The sequence below is a fragment of the Balearica regulorum genome, chromosome Z, assembly GCF_011004875.1.
Source record: "Balearica regulorum gibbericeps isolate bBalReg1 chromosome Z, bBalReg1.pri, whole genome shotgun sequence".
NCBI classification, from domain to species: domain Eukaryota; kingdom Metazoa; phylum Chordata; class Aves; order Gruiformes; family Gruidae; genus Balearica; species Balearica regulorum.
In genome coordinates this window covers 14,401,362-14,418,227 of record NC_046220.1, presented here as the reverse complement: position 1 = coordinate 14,418,227, position 16,866 = coordinate 14,401,362, and the positions used below count along the sequence as shown (strand labels likewise).

The following is a 16,866-nucleotide window of genomic DNA, read 5'->3' as shown; positions in this document are numbered from 1 at the left end:
AAAGAACTGGTTTCTTTCTTTTTTCTGTATATTGCTGTAGCTTTTCTCTTCTCAAACCAAAATCTTAGAAACTATGCAATATGGCACTGTGGCAAAGAACTAAACTGCTGAATAGACACTCAATTTGCTGGTATGTAAGCCTCATGCTTTACAGCTGATTAAGGGTAAACATATTCCTATTTGGGGTTTTTGGCTTGATAAAGAATAAAGAGTGATATTTTATTTACCAGGTCTGTGTTCAAAACTGTCTTGGAGTATGTCTAGGTCAGTAGTAGATACTGGTGCACAAATTCCAAGCTTATGCCGATGTGAGTTGAACCATACAAATATACAGTTTAGGTCAGGAAACAGTAGAGAAATGTCCAGGTGACACTGTACCTTGTGATGACTATGCAACTTCCAGACATGGTGTCATTGATAAAAGTCATCTTAGACATTATTATTACCAGCATAAAAGACTCTGCTTTTTAAGACTGAAAAATTCAGAAAAGAAAGGAAAAAAAGTGGACCAATCACTGAAATAAGATGACTAACAGTTTCAAAAACAGTGTTGCAGCTGAACTTTGAGATACAGAACTGGGGAATTTTAATGCTGATGTATAGTGATTAAAAAAAAAAGTGTTTAAAATGGCGTCTTATACTGATTTGTGTTTCTAGCTTCACGCTACTTTCCTATAGAAACCTACAGCCTGATAAAATATTCCTCTCAGAGCCCTATATTTCTCATGATACTTTATTCTGATGATACTCATGTAGAGTTGGAGTCACTGTTGAATTAGGATTGTTTGTGCTTTGCTAATATTTATCTCCTTGATAACCAGATTTTTACCAACTTTTAAAAGAAATAGTTTGTAGTACTTAATTGAAGGATCAGCTATAAAAAAGAAGTCAACAATGATAACACTGTCAATTATACTTCTAAGCTTTAGAAGTGTGTGGTATGTGAAACACGAGAGGCAAAAGAAACATAAAATTCTTATTTTGCCTTTCAGAAAATATTGCTTTTTCCTTCTGCTGTCCCTGATTTGTAGAAGTCTTTTGTAGTCTGTAGTATAAAAACTAACTATATTTAAAACATGATTACATTTGTCATCTCAGTAAGGGCTCAAATTTTTCACCATTTGCATCAAAGAATAAGCCATGTTTCCAACTGCGTACCTTTCCATGCTACTCTGCTGGCTGAATAAATGGACAGAAAATTGGGAGCTTTACATCTTGTGGGAGGCATCCTTTCTCAAAAGTCTTAAAATGCATTACTAGCCAATGAAAAATATTTACTAATTGAAGGGCTGTCATGACTTCCAAAAAACTTTTTTCAATGATCTACAAAATTATTTCCCCCTCAACTTTTGCATAGTGGTGCTACACACTTCACATCCTATGAAGGCCTAGTGCTTTTTTAGGGGCTGGAGGAAGAACAGGGGCAACGCTAGACACCTAATGCACATCTCAGTTATTTTTGTAAGAGACTGTTTTCAGTGCATGGAAACTTAAACTGACTCTTCAAACAGTAAAAATAAGGCACTGCTTTTTACACGTTTACAGTTTTATCTGAACTTTTTGCAGGGAAAAGTTGTTTTCTATAGTTTTACTTTGGTATAACAGCAGTAATTGCTTGTGTATGAGAGTGAAAGTCTTTGTCAGAAAGTTTCAATGCTCTTTTTAGGCTACGATAATATGGTTATAAAAATATTCTAGCAAGTCTAGCTCAGAATATTTTATTCTGTTTTCAACAAATAGTGTATACGTTTTAAAGTTTCTGCATAACAGAAATTTAAATATAATATTAATATGCATGGCAAACTCAGAATATTTCCATGAGTATTAAAGAAAAATTAAAAACCTTCCAAAAGGTGATGAGTTCATATCATGAAAGCTTTGCATTTACCATTCACAACAAAGCTAAATGTGATATGCAAACTAGCTAACTACACCGTGCTTTCTGGAAAGGCCTGAAGACAAATACACATTTTAGATCTGGAGGCTTTCAGTAACTGATAATAATACCAGGCCTTCCTTCAGGGTTATTATGGATGTGCAACAGACTGATAACTCCAAGTCAATCTGAGGCTGTTTACAGTAGTCTACTTGCAACATGAAGTGAGAAGTGAGCATGTCTAGAAGTTTAAGGATGAGTTCATCAAGTATTTGACTGCTCATATGATTTTCTGAGCATATTTTGAACTTTGAGAGCAGACTCAGTGCTATTACAACTTTGTTTCTCTTTGATTTATTCCTCCCCCCACTTCTTCCTTCTTTTGAAATTTAAGTATTTTTAATGATTCTATTAACTAACTTCATTTAATTTAAAGACTGGTGTCCTCTTGGAATGCAAGGTTCCTAAACCATGTAAATACTTAAAAATATAAGATTCATTTTTGTCTAAGGTATTCTGTGATCTACAGTGGTAAAAGAAGATATTTAACGGATTGAACCCTAAGAGTCAGAAGGCAACTAAAATGAACCTAAAATCCATTGCAATTTTTAGTTTTAATTCTTATTATATTGTTAATCTCATGAACTAGAGGCACTGTAGAGGCATCTTTAGTTTTTTGAGTCCTTAGTTATATAATGCAGGATGCTTTCTGAAAGAAAACGTATTTCTATCAATCTTTTCACCTTTCCATTTGAGGTCAGATGATTAATTTTACTAGAATTTTTTTTGTTTAAATTTTGATAGGGAAAAGCTGGTTAAATAGTTAAATCTGGGCAAGAGTCTTCAATACACCTCTGAGAAAAAGAAACTGTTGCTTTTCCTGTTTAAACACAGTGGGAACGGGACTCACACTTTACTGATCCTATTAGTTAGGATACTGGCTCACTGGAAAAATGGAGGATCATTTCTTCCTCTTCTCATTGCTCGTTTCTCCTCCTCTTCCCCATTTCAGTCATCCTTTAATAGAATTTTCAGCTTCTGATAGCTTATGATGTGAGCAAATGGATTGTGCAAAGTACCCTCCATGGCATCCCTGCCAACTGTGAATAGGTGAGTATGCTGACATGGGAGGGTGTGAAAAGGGCCAGAGGAGGAGGAGTAACAGAAAGAGAAAGCTACCATTGGGTCATTAAATGAAAATGGAGAAGTGGCAGGTTAAGGAAGGACTTCACAATCTGAGGAAAGAAAATGTTGACCAAGTAAGAAGACTGTCCCCATCTCCCCACTGTTAAATGGGGACAAGAAAGTCAGGACCCATCTCTGAACATGGCCCATAGAGATTATCTCCTCACACCAGTCGCCCCTGACTACTGTGCAGTGTGGGCATTGAGGGTGTAAAGTAGGCAAATTAAGTGGTGTAGTTCTAGCCCAGCCTTCCCAAGAGCTAGAAAGACAGCTCAGAAGTGCTCTTATCTGCTCTGTTTGGGGACCCACCTGACTAATGGACAAACAAACATAAATTTCATGCAGCTTGATCAGCATCATCTGTTCATATGAAAAGGGATGGATAAGGTGGTGCTTGCTTTAACCAGAATGGTGCATAATGGAACTGGCCATTCCTCTGCTTTGCAGTATAGACTGCCAATCCCGTTGGGCCTTTACTGCCCATAGATTACTTAAATACAGCTTTGCACAATGGACCGTATCAGCCCAGAATGAGTCAATATCCAGCACTTGTGCCTCTTAAAATTCACCCCCATACGCATTTGTTGAAATGAAAACTCATAATCCTGTTCCTCAAATTTATGTTTCAATTAAAAACACAGTCACTTCTTCCAAACTTTATTCCTCATACTCTGCTTTTATCTCTCAGGTTTTATTCTTCTATTCGTCATTTTATCACCTTATCAATCATTAAATTTCAATTCTCTAGCAAGTTCAGCAGGCCAACAAAGGAAGCCAAATGTACCTAACACCAACACGCTCACTAATAAAAATAAATGAGCTCCTAGGGAAAGTTAGCAACATTGTTTCATTACAGAGAATCTTAGAAAAAGATGAGACAAAGCCATGACATATATGGAGAAAGGCTTAGGGAGATCCTGATAGCGTCAACACAAGTATCGTGTTGCTGATAAAAGGAGCTAAAGTCACATAACACTGTGACTTCTTTAGTAAAGTCTTCCCTGTCACAAAACAAAGTGCAGTAGAAAAGAGAAAAATATCCAGTCTGGACCAGGTTGACAATCAATGCCCTGAAACTAAGCCTCCTTTTCATATTTTTCAAGTATTCTTGAAATCTGTAAACCCTTCTGAATGTTCATCACTTCACAGAAATATATAAATGCCAAAGAAAAGAAAAACAAAAAAGGGCAGATCCCTGTGCCAAGACAAGTGCCAAGCTATTTGAGTAATTCCTTCTAGTTCCCAACCTTTTGCTATGCAATGTGTATAGATATATATACATTTATATAAAGGTCTCTTCTTATTTCTTCTTTTTCTCAGAGCATCCTAGTTGGGTGAGATTTCTACCCTACCATAGGCACCTTTAAAAAGACCCCACTCTTTTTCAAGGACATTTCTGAACATAACAAGGGTTCAGGTTGTAATCTGATTGTCTGGGGATTTTGTGGAAATCAAATGGCACTTTGAACTTTCTGTCTTTGCAATTCCATGGTTTTACAGTTTGGGTTTTTCTAAGAGTTTGCTTTTCTCCTTTTATTGGCTGATCTGTTGTGACATTGTAAAGAAACACATACTTGCACACATCTGAGACAGTAAGAGCTTCATCCTGTGATGAGATGGGAATGAACAAGAGACTTAGTGTGATGCAGCTTGATGGTGCTACTCTAGTTAGGGACAGTTCTCTACAGATTGCAAAATAAAACATATTTAGCAGTCAGTGTACATTGAGATATAAAGCTTGTAAACTGGAAGTGCACAATATCTCATGGTCTGTCAAATAAACAGTATGTATTTTAAGAAGTCTGTAAATAAGCATTGGAAATTATACATTTTAGCAGCTTCAGATGTGCTGTTCAAGTCAGTCAAATAATATCCATCCTTTCTTCCTCCAAAAAAGGCAGGAGGTGGAGGGGAAAACTACTAATATATGGTCATACGAAAAAATGTCCTTTAAAATGTCCTTTGCGACCTTTGTAGTTTGACAAGTGAAATTTCATGTAGCTTGTAGCAAATTCTATATTCAGGAGGTTTTGTGAGTGAAAATAACTTTCTTCAAAAAGCAAAACCAATACTAATAATGCAATTATTAATATTGTAGTGCAAATTCTTTGTTTGAAATCTATAAATTCAGGGAAATAGATATGTTATTAATATTATTAAGCATGCTTCTTAATTGTGAACGTTGAGATCAAAGGTGTAAGACATTAATACATAAGAGATTATGTATGATGTACATTGAACAACATTTTATTCAACTATTGTTATTTCAGTCATTCAAATAATATTTCAGTGATGTTTTAAGAAACTTCAGGCTAGGATCTGACACTGTGGGTGACCTTAACTACTTTACTTCATGGGCAGCTGCAATTAAATTGGAAAGGCTGCTTAGCAGCAGACTACAATAAGATAATCATAGAATCATAGAATCACAGAATGGTTTGAATTGGAAGGGACTTTAAAGATCATCTAGTTCCAACTCCCCTGCCATGGACAGGGACACCCTCCACTAGACGTAGCTGCTCAAAGCCTCATCCAACCTGGCCTTGAACACTTCCAGGGATGGGGCATCCACAGCTCCTCTGGGCAACCTGTGCCAGTGCCTCACCACCCTCACATGGAAGAATTTCTTCCTAATATCCAATCTAAATCGACCCTCTTTTAGTTTAAAGCCACTACCCCTTGTCCTATTACTCCATGCCCTAGTGAACAGTCACTCTCCAGCTTTCTTCAGGCCCCCTTCAGGTACTGGAAGGCTGCTATACAGTCTACCCAGAGCCTTCTTTTCTCTCAGTCTTCATAGGAGAGGTGCTCCAGCCCTCTTATTTTTGTGGCTCTCCTCTGGACTCACTCCAATAGCTCCGTGTCTGTCTTGTACTGGGGACCCCAGAGCTGAACGTAGTACTCCAGGTGGGGTCTCACAAGCATGAAGTAGAGGGGAAGAATCACCTCTCTTGACCTGCTTGCCATACTTGATGCAGCCCAGGACATAGCTGGCTTTCTGGGCGGCAAGCACACATTGCCGGTTCATGTTGAGCTTCTCATCAATCAATACCCCAAAGTCCTTCTCCTCAGGGCTGCTCTCAATCCATTCTCCACCCATCCTGTAGTTGTGCTTGGGATTGCCCCAACCCACGTGCAGAACCTAGCACTTGGCCTTGTTGAACTTCATGTGGTTCACATGGGCCCACAGGGGCTGTCAAGATCCCTCTGGATGGCATCCCTTCCCTCCAGCATGTCAACCACACCACATAACTTGCTGAGGGCACAGTCAATCCCACTGTCCGTGTCACCAATAAAGATGTTACACAGCACCAGTCCCGGTACTGACCCCTGAGGAACACCACGTGTCAGTGGTGTCCACTTGGACATTGAGCTGTTGACTGCAGTTATTTAAATGTGACCATCCAGCCAATTCCTTATCCACTGAGTGGTACATCCATCGAATCCACGTCTCTCCAATTTAGAGAAGGGTGTAATATGGGACAGTGTCAAAGCTTTGCACAAGTCCAGGTAGATGGGATCAGTTGCTCTTCCCTTATCCACCAACGCTGTAACCCCATCTTAGAAGGCCACCAAACTTTCCCTTAGTGAAGCCGTGTTGGCTTTCACCAATCACCTCCTTATTTTCCATGTGCCTGAGCACAGTTTCCAGGAGGATCTGCTCCATGATCTTGCTGGGCACAGAGGTGAGACTGATCGACCTGTACTTCCCCTGGTCTTCCTTTTTTCCCTTTTTAAAAATGAGGGTTATGTTTCCCCTTTTCCAGTTGGTGGGAACTTCACCGGACTGCCATGACTTCTCGGATATGATGGATAATAGCTTAGAAACTTCATCCATCAGTTGCCTCAGGATCCACAAATGTATCTCATCAGGTCCCATGGACGTGTGCACCTTCACGTTCCTTAGGTATTCTCAGACTTGATCTTCTCCGACAGTGGGTGGTTCTTCATTCTCCCAGTCCCTGCCTTTGCCTTCTGTGACTTGGATGGTCAGTGAAGACTGAGGCAAGACTTGCCAGTGAAGACTGAGGCAAAAAGTCATTGAGTACCTCAGTCTTCTGCATATCCCATGTGAACAGGTCTTCTTTTTCCTTCTGGAGATGGTCCACATTTTTCCTAGTCTTTCTTTTATCACTGAGATACCTACAGATCCTCTTCTTGTTGCTCTTGACATCCATGGCCAGATTTAATTGATCAGGGCTTTAGCTTTCCTAACCTGATGCCTCGCTGCGTGGACAGTTTCTCTGTATTCCTCAGAAGCTACCTGCCCTTGCTTCCACCCTCTGTAGGCTTCCTTTTTGTGTTTGAGTTTGTCCAGGAGCTCCTTGTTCATCTGTGCAGGCCTCCTGTCCCTGCCCTCCCTTTAATCCTGACCCATAAACTCTCGGTCAGCTCCTCATCCATCCCCAGTTGGAGCTCCATGCACTCCAGCTGGTCATTGATGTAGAGGGTGACACCCCCTTCTCCTCTGCCCTGCCTGCCCTTCCTAAAGAGCCTGTATCCTTCCATCCCAACACTCCAGTCATAGGAGCCATCCCACCATGTCATCGTGATGCCAATAAGGTCATAGCCCTGCAGGTATGCACACGTCTCTAATTCCTCTTGTTCATTCCCCATGCTACCTATGTTTGCATAGAAGCATTTAAATTGGGCCCTTGATGAAGCTGACTTACTGGCTGGAGTGGCTGGAATTCCTCTAAGGTACTTCACCAGTGTTTCCCTGTTGGCTGCTATTACCTCAGGGGCCCCTGGCTCATCTGCATAAGACTTCAAGTGTGCTGCAGTGTATCCAGCACACCTCAGAGCAACAGGCTGAGGGACCCTTACTCCCTCCTTGGTGTGCCATCCCACAGCTTGTGGCAGCCAAGCCTGATTTTATTCCCCTCCCCCTTCAAGCCTAGTTTAAAGCTCTGTCAATAAGCCCCACAAGCTCCTGAGCAAAGACCCTCTGCCCCCTTTGAGAAAGGTGAATACCATCTGACACCAGCAAGCCTGGTGCCACATAGGCCATCCAAATTATTGAAAAACCCAAAGCTGTGGTGGTGACTTCAGCCACAGAGCCATGTATTATGCTAGTCCTCATATGAAATAACCATTCATCAGTAATGTATTTTTAGTACTGGTAGAGTACAGTATTTTAGGATCCTCTATCTAATGAGGTATGTTCAAGGAATGAAAGATGAAGGAAGCATTTTGGGAATGGTCTAGTCCTCTATTGCTGTGGAACTAACTTTACATTAAGGCATAACTGGAACTAGATATATTTTATATGGTATATGTATATATTTATATGGTCATCTTTATATATTATTCCAGTATGCACAAAAACACATTCAAATGCATGCCTGACAGTGTTAGAAATTCTGGCCACAGACTTTGTGAAGATACATTTAGTTACGCTATGATGGGAACTTTGGACACTCTCAGTCATCTTTTTTGTATTGCAACTCTATCACAGTAATAACAACGTTTGTAGTTGGAAGACAAAGTAATGATTCATTGTAACTGATTCTGTGAAATTAGAACATTAATCCTACTATTATTTTACTGATGTAATTTTACTCTAGTAAAGCAGATGAGCATGTTGGATTTCTCTTTGTATTTTGGAATTTTTTTTTCTGCTCTCTGATTCTGTTAGTTCTACTGTTGCTTCATACAGCGGGGAGAAACACCTCTGGAGTTGCTCCAAAGCTAACCTACAGGAATTCTATGGGTTGATCTTGGATGGATGCCAGAAGCCCACCCAGGCAATCTCTCACTCCCCCTCCTCCACAGGACAGGGGGAGAAAATAAGATGGAAAAACTTGTAGGTTGAGATAAAGACAGGGAGATCATTTACCAATTACAGTCACAGGCAAAACAAATTCATCTTGAGAAAGACTGATTTAATTTATTGCTAATTAAAAATGGAGTAAAATAGTGAGACACAAAGATAAAATTAAAAAACACCATCCCCTCACCACCCCCCCATCTTCCAGGCCTCACTTCCCTCCTCCGTTCCCAACTCCTTTACCTCTTACCCCTCTGAGCGGTGCAGCCCAATGGGGAATGGGGGTTGTGGTCAGTCCATAACACTGTATCTCTGCCGCTCCCTCCTCTTCACACTGTTCCCTTGCTCCAGCGTGGGAACCTCCCACAGGATACAGTCCTTTAAGAACTGCTCAGGTGTGAGTCTTCTCCACAGGAACAGACTGCTCCAGCGTGTGTCCCCCACACAGTCACAAGTCCTGCCAGCAAACCTGCTCCAGCACAGGCTTCCCACAGGGTCACAGCCTCCTTTGGGCATCCACCTGCTTGGGCATGGGGTCCTCCACTAGCTGCAGGTGGATATCTGCTCCACCATCAATCTCCATGGGCTATAGGGGGACAGCCTGCCTCACCATGGTCTGCTGCAGGGGCCTGGAGCACCTCCTCCCCCTCCTTCTGCACTGACCTTTGTGTCTGTAGGGCTGTTTCTCTCACATTTTCTCACTCTTCTCTCTCACAGTTGTTGTGCAGGTTTTTTTACATTTTCTTAAACATGTTATCACAGAGGCACCACCATCAGCAGGGCTGATTGGCTCAGCTTTGACCTGGCGTGGGTCTGCTTTGCAGTCTGCTGAACTGGCAGGGTCCAGCGTGGGCAGACCTGGCCTCTCCTCACACAGGCTACCCCTGCAGCCCCCCTGCTACCAAAACCTTGCCACTTAAACCAAATACAAATTTTACTGCATTGTAATGTAAGACAAACCTTAATTGCCCTTCAATATTGAAAACTTCAGGAGGAAAAAAGAAAATAGTACAGGTAACAACATTTTGATTAATTATGAACACCGGAGAATAAGAAATTGCATTTCTGGAGCATAGATAGGCTACAAGGAGCTGAATTCACATGCAGATTACACTGCTAGAACTATTCAAGTTTGGGTAAAAATTGTGATTAAAATTGTTGCCAGCTTAACAATATTTTCAAAGTTGAAGGTAAACAATTGCACTCATACATTAGCATGCATCTAATATGCCTACAAACAGCTATTGTGTGTACACAAATCATGTATTTATTCATGCATATGACGTAGTAGAAAACTAGCTGGCTATTTGCTTATGCAAATATGTTGTTTATGCATGCCTCAACTGGGAATTTACAAGAAAAATGGCCTTGTGTTACTGTTTAAGCTAATTGTATACACCTAACTAAGCTTACGACTCTGAAAAAATCACAAAAGATCTTTTCCCCACAGTGCCTTAGATTAGAATGTGTGAACATCAATGATATTGTTTTATAAGAATTTTTCTGAAAATAAAGATATGATATTTCTTGTAAGTACTCATCTGTTAAGTTTAGTTTAGGCTAAACTTCCACGTTTGTATGTTGTTCATACAAAACAGAAGATCATATGTAAGACTTCTTTGGTCTAAAAAGCTGTCAGAATCTGGTGTATTAGTAAGACAACCGTTCAAACATTTGCAGGTCATGAACATTTTCCGTAGCCCAATCTCTGGAAAGACCATTTTGTGAAATCGCAAAACGAGTAGCTGGAAGATATCTTTTTGATGTCAGAACTAGAGAGATTCAGTACATTTACAGACAATATTTATCTAAATCAGTAAGCTGAGCCAAACATATGATCTGTTGCTATTCTATGTGTCATTTTTGTCACGGTAACAAATATGCTGAATATACCTATGCTTTGCTTATTAGGTACGCCTTACCCAGGAAATACTATCTCATGATGCATTCTGTGTAAGGCTGGACCAAGATTTTCAAACTTGCATGACAAAGTCCAAGGAGAGGAAGTGTAGTCTATCAAGACTTCTGAAATCTTATCAGGATGGTTATTTTTTTTTTCCCCAGCTTACCACGATTTTATGGAACACAAAACCAGATTGTATGGAGTCGTTTCTTTCAATTAGAAGGACTATTTCAACAAGTGAAAAGCTTTTGCATAAGACCACCAAAAAAAATGCCAAGGGTAGCAATGAATTACAGCTTGTGCTGTGAACTCCAGGTAGCCTACTGATGCAGTCTTTTAAATTAAGAACTTCTAAAATTTGTAAGATAAATTCATAACTTGTTACAATCTGTGGGATGCATCCTGTGATAGATTTGTATCTCAGAACTACAATTGTTGGTTTGAACCACGTTTCATAACTAATCAGCAGCCAGGTATACACATTACTCTGACTTGTAAGAAACTAGTTACAGTACTTATATTAAGCTTCATCAATTGTTCAGCATCTTCAAAGCCATGTGGGAAATGGCCATAGTAATTCTTTCAGCAATGTTTTGTTTTGATTTGATTTGATATTCGTTGATATGCAACTTCTGCGCTTAACTTGCACAAAGATATAAACTGCTGTAATGTTAGTATTGGAATGATTTTCCAGTAAGTGCTTCACAGAGAAGGAAAATTATATTTCTACTTTACAACATGGTATATCCTAATAGTCAGTGGGCATATTATACAGTGAGCCCTGCACTGATACTTTCTTTCCTTTAACCTACATAAAGTACAACTGTAACAGAAATATTTCTTTTTGTGCCCTTCTTTAATGAAGATTTGACTGAAGTAAAGGATATCTCTGTGTTATGACACGTTTTTAATCTACAAAATGTCAAATTACTTCCATTTTGTACATATAGCAGGAAAAAAAGCCAGATTTACTACATTTATTTTACATGTGGATTTTTTTGTGGATTCTCTTGTTTTTTGATAACCCTTAGAGCTTGCCAATTTAAAAGATTCACATAATCTAGGGGTAAAGGAGATCTTAACAGGAAAATTAAAGGACCTTTCCTTGCAGTTCATTTATTTTTATGCAGAATGCCAGTTGACCTACATTTTGAAAGAGTAAGATAACTTTCTTCAAACTGTAGATAATATATTTAGAAGCTTTCAGGTATCTTAGTGATACAGTGTAATGATGATACTAATTTAAATGAAAAGAAATTGTAGAAATATCCACACTAAGAAGATCTACTCAGAGAAAAGAGAAATGCTGGAGTTAGGATTCCTTAGTTACCGATTTTCAGAAGAATGAGGAATACCCTTGGTTCAAAGTCCATTGGACTCGTACAGATTTTTTTCACTGGTGAGGTGTTTGGCCCTAAATCTCTAAGAATATTTTTTTTGCATATTGAGATATGTTTATTATCATCTGAAAGTAGTAATATTTTTTAATATCAGTCCTGAGATGTTCTTGCTTCTACACCATCTTTTAACCACACTGTCAGATATCACAATTTCTAAGTCTTGAGGGTTTTGCTTTGTGATTTTATTAGAATGACGCTTTAAAATGGTAACTTAAATGTTTGTTCTCTGCTTTTTGGTGTTCAAAAACCACTACGATATATGATGCACTAATAACTACTGTTAATCTATTTGGATTTGTGTAATAACCAGCTTGATTTCCTATTTCTTTTATCATCAATGAAGAATAATCAAAACTATTGAAGGTCCCTTCAGCTAGCCCTTAAATTGTAGAAAGAATCACAGAAAAGGGATCCTGGACTTGATCCTCTGTTCAAATACTATGGGGAGTGGCAGTAGAAATCATAACAAGATAGAGGTAGGAATGTTTTAATTCTTTCATTGTAACAGTACCAAGAAATGTATCACTGGTTACACATCATCCTGTTAACCTGGCAAGATTTCTAGGGCCTTCTCCATTCATTTTGTATTTAATTATATAGTAATACCTTTTCTGAGATCATATATTTTATAAATTATGAAGGTTATTTAAGTTAACTTATTATACTTTGCAACTGAAATGGGCTAAGAACATCCACATGCCCAATTTCTACATCTCATCTGGTAGGTGGTCACACCTGAAGTTGAACTAAACAAATTTTTTGTAATTATGTGAATGTAGCCCAGGAAGAGAGAGTTCCAGCTCATAATTTTTTCAACAAAGAATGACTTGTGAAGAACAGTTCAGAAAGGATAAAAGTCAATTCCTATTTGTACAGTGGGACAACTAATAAAGGAATACATTTTTTTTTAACCTTCCAAAATGTAAGGCCAATGAAAGATACCTGTTGTCTTAAGAGAAAAGACAGGTGGATTAAGTAAGTTCCAGCCTGATGTTGCTTATGCTTCATCTGAGCTTTAGCATGCTTTCCTCTAGGTTTCTTTGATCTTTCTTTGTTTACCTCAGGTTATTTCAAGACATATGCTTTAGATGCTTCAGTATAGTCCACTGGAAAAGCAGCGTTGTGAATTTTTGCTGCTGTACTGAAGCTGTACTGCAGTGTCTAAGACAAGCAGTACTACAGACTATGCATTATAACTGGAGTCAGAAGTGGGTAAGAAAGCTGAATCCTTGGATTTTAAGTCAAGGACAGATGCCAACACAGAGTCATGCACCTCTACAGACGTCAATTCTGTTCTTTCTCAATCCCCACAACTTCAGAAGAAGCACATTTTAACCTATGTGTTGTGTAGGATCACTCCTAACTCCATTTTTTTTCCTTGTTGTTTTAATAGCATGACATTTTCAAATCCTAATGAATGTATGTGTTTACCACTACTCATATTTTACATAACCAGTGCAAACTGTCCTTCCTGCTGGGAAATAAACAGTGAGAAACAGGACAGGTTTTCTTCCTGCATGTGTAATCTTTTATCAGTGTATTGGGTCTGGCTGAGCTGGAGTTAATTTTCCCCTCAGCAGCCCCCACAGTGCTGTGCTGTGTGTCGGTAGCCAGCAAGGTGTTGGTAGCACACCAGGGTTTTGGCTGCTGCTGAGCAGTGCTGGCACACAGCAAGGCTGTCTCTCCAACATCCCCCTCACCAGTGGGCTGGGAGTGGGCAAGGTCTTGGAGGGGACACAGCCGGGACAGCTGGCCCAAAGTGACCACAGGGATATTCCATACCATATGACCTCTGCTCAGCAATAAAAGCTGAGAGAAAGGAGCAGGAAGGGGAGGGGGGGGCATTCATTATTTATGACATTTGGCTTCTGGAGCAACTGCTACACATACTGCAGCCCTGCTTCCCACGAAGTGGGTGAATATCGCCTATTGATGGGAAGTAGAGAATAAATCTTTTGTTTTCCTTTGCTTCTGCATGCGTCCTTTTCATTTGCTTTATTAAATTGCCTTTACTTTTACCTGTGAAGGGGTTTTTTCACTGTCTTGCTGAGGATGGTCGTGATGGAGCAGTTGGTGGGCGCTTGGCATCCAGCTGAGGTCAACCCACCACAGATTCAAGAACAGCTGCTAAGTAAAATCTTCTGATCTGGATGTGTCTGGGATAAGATTTATCTGGTCACAGATACTTTAAGCAATGGGCAGGAATTTAATTTTTTTCTTATATCCAAATTTAGTCTCAAAACCTTCCTGATTTCCATTGTGCATCACCAATGCTAGAATGGCATCAAACACATGGACACTCATGCAGTTTCTCTTCTGTGGTGCCACAAGCAAAATGTGTAAAGAAATATCTGTACGACCCAGAATTATTTGGCTTAAACTCACTTTTATAGCTGTGACCCAATCCTCTGTTTTGTCTCCTTTCTCTGCCACACATTACCTGTGTGGTCTTAGATTTATTACATTGTCTCACTGAGCCTCATACCCTGTCTGTCAAACCCTGGCAATGCTGCTTCTTGCCTCCCACATCTGTCCCATTAGTTTTGATTGCAAGCAATTCGGAGAGTGGACTGTCGGGCACAGCATCTGCACAGCACTTAGCACAACAGGACCTCACTGTCTGAATTCTTGCATGATTCTGGAATGCAATCAGTAAAAAGTGATATGTAATAAATCTTGCCTAAACCTTCCCAGAGGACTTGCATTTTCTATTTCATTTTAAGCGGAGGCAGTGAAGACACTGGAATTTAGTAGGAGACACACTCGCTAACTGTAAAGTGAGCGAAAAAAGGTGCATTTTTCTCAGTCTAACATGTGCCTCACCTCTGGCTTGGAAGATTGACTTTTCTGGGTTGAAGGGCAGTTTATTTTCAAGGCTCATTCAGCCTTGGCCTCTCAGCCATGGTTGCAATCAAAGATGTCAATCAACATTAGCTGTAATTGTTTTATGATAGAGAACTGGAATGAGGCCACCAATTCATTTTCTATAGGCCACAAAGCAGCCATCTAATTGTCACAATTTTCAGTCATTGCTAACCTCAGGCAATTTTATGCTGTTATCTAGAGGTAAAAACCTCCATATGTCATTACCTAGCAATAAAGCCATCTACGCCTTCAAATTCTCACTTCTGAAAAGATCTTTCTCCTGCCTATGCTTTCTCGTGTGCTTACGGCAGCTGTTTTGTTGAACAAGAGAAAAGTGTGATTGTGAGGCCCAGGCTCAGCCAGTCCAGCTGCCACAGGCCCCTTTGCATAGCTTTTTTCTGCTATGTGGTCTGAGGAACAATAGTGGCTTTAAGCCACCTGAATCTCACCCAAAGAGGGAGTTAATATTTATGAAAAAGTTTCAACAAGTAACTGCAGATTTTTTATTGCTGTTCTGGGGACTGGTATTCCAGAAGTGTAGAGAGCATTAGCAAGCCTTTTTCCATTAACTCAGTATTAGCTTGATGGTAACTCAATATTGGCTTGATATTGTATTTGGGAGCATTTACTTTCTGGGGAGTGAAGGGAAGGCTGTTGCTTTTGTATGTTTTGTGGTTTGTTTTTTTTCTTCATAGTGAAATGTTTACTAAATGGTTGATTTTGCATTTAGTTTTCCGTTTTACTTAGACAGGTGCTTGAGAAACTCATAGAAAATTTCACTCTGAGACACACTCTTGAATATAACCCATGATAGTGTTGTCTTCTTTCCAGTTCCTCTATTGCATTCATATGATGCAGCTATCAAGATTTCCTGAACATAATTTCATTGTTTTCAAAGGTAGAAATGCTGGTATCTCTGGTTACACCTACTAACATTTTATTGCAAAAAGAAGTTGAACAAAATGAATGAGAACAACTTGAGAAGAAAGATACTATTCTGTGGAATTAAATGTGGCAGGATTTTATGTTGATATTTTGTCTCTCTTATGAGTAAAAAAAAAAAAAAAAATGAGAGCAGAATAGCATGTAGGAACTCTTCTGAGAAACTAGAATGGCATAATAATTTTCTCTGTTTTGTTAAATTACCATAAATATAATATCAAACGTAACACCATGTTGTTCTATCTACTGTTTGTGGGTTTTTGTTTGTTTGTTTTACATGATGTACTAAACAGATGACAGTAAAAAAAAAAAAAAAAGACATCAAAGTAAGAACAAAACAGCCCCCCCAAGAAAACAATTTTAAGTCAAAGTCTCTTTGCAATATCAAAAATTACTGAAATATTCTTTGTAAGAATTAAGCTACATTTGTTTCAGTAAATGTTTAAATAGTTGGAAGGGAGTAGGCAGGGTGGTACTAATCCACTCATTATGGATGCTATGAGAACACAAATGCAGATAGTATCCTTCCTTATTTGTTCTTCTTACAGCCACTTCCAAAGAGAGAATAGTGGGCTTGGGTGTACCACTGAGCTGAGCTAGTGGGATACTTTCAGGGTATAGGAAGCAGAATCTTTTGAAGACTTCTCACCAGTAGCTTCTAAAATTCAAGTACAGTTTTACTTGATTTATGTTAATGCATTTTATTAGGTCAAAATATTCTGCTTGTATATATTACTTTGCCTTTTCTCCACTCCACAGAGATGCCGTCTCCTTTTGTTATTTATTGTCTTGAATTTCAGATTTTCTTTGCCTTCAGGCATGAGTTATTGTTTAAAAAAAGCAGCAGTATGAAAACAAGAAACCAACCTTAGACTCTGTTAGAATATGAATAGGCATAAACTTCTTGTCTAATAGCTCTACCCAC

General features: G+C 39.2%; 1 protein-coding gene across 2 annotated transcripts in view; it reads left to right on the top strand.

The window, feature by feature from the left end:
- Nucleotides 1-16,866, top strand: part of LINGO2 (leucine rich repeat and Ig domain containing 2) — a 553,412-nt gene that overhangs the window by 385,680 nt on the left and 150,866 nt on the right. Inside the window, exon 6 of one of the 2 annotated variants that reach the window (XM_075740375.1) lies at nt 2,922-2,986. The exons of the other annotated variant lie outside the window; for it this stretch is intronic. The gene's annotated coding sequence lies outside the window, so the exon portion shown is untranslated. The remainder of the gene's footprint in view (nt 1-2,921; nt 2,987-16,866) is intronic. 2 annotated transcript variants of the gene reach the window in all.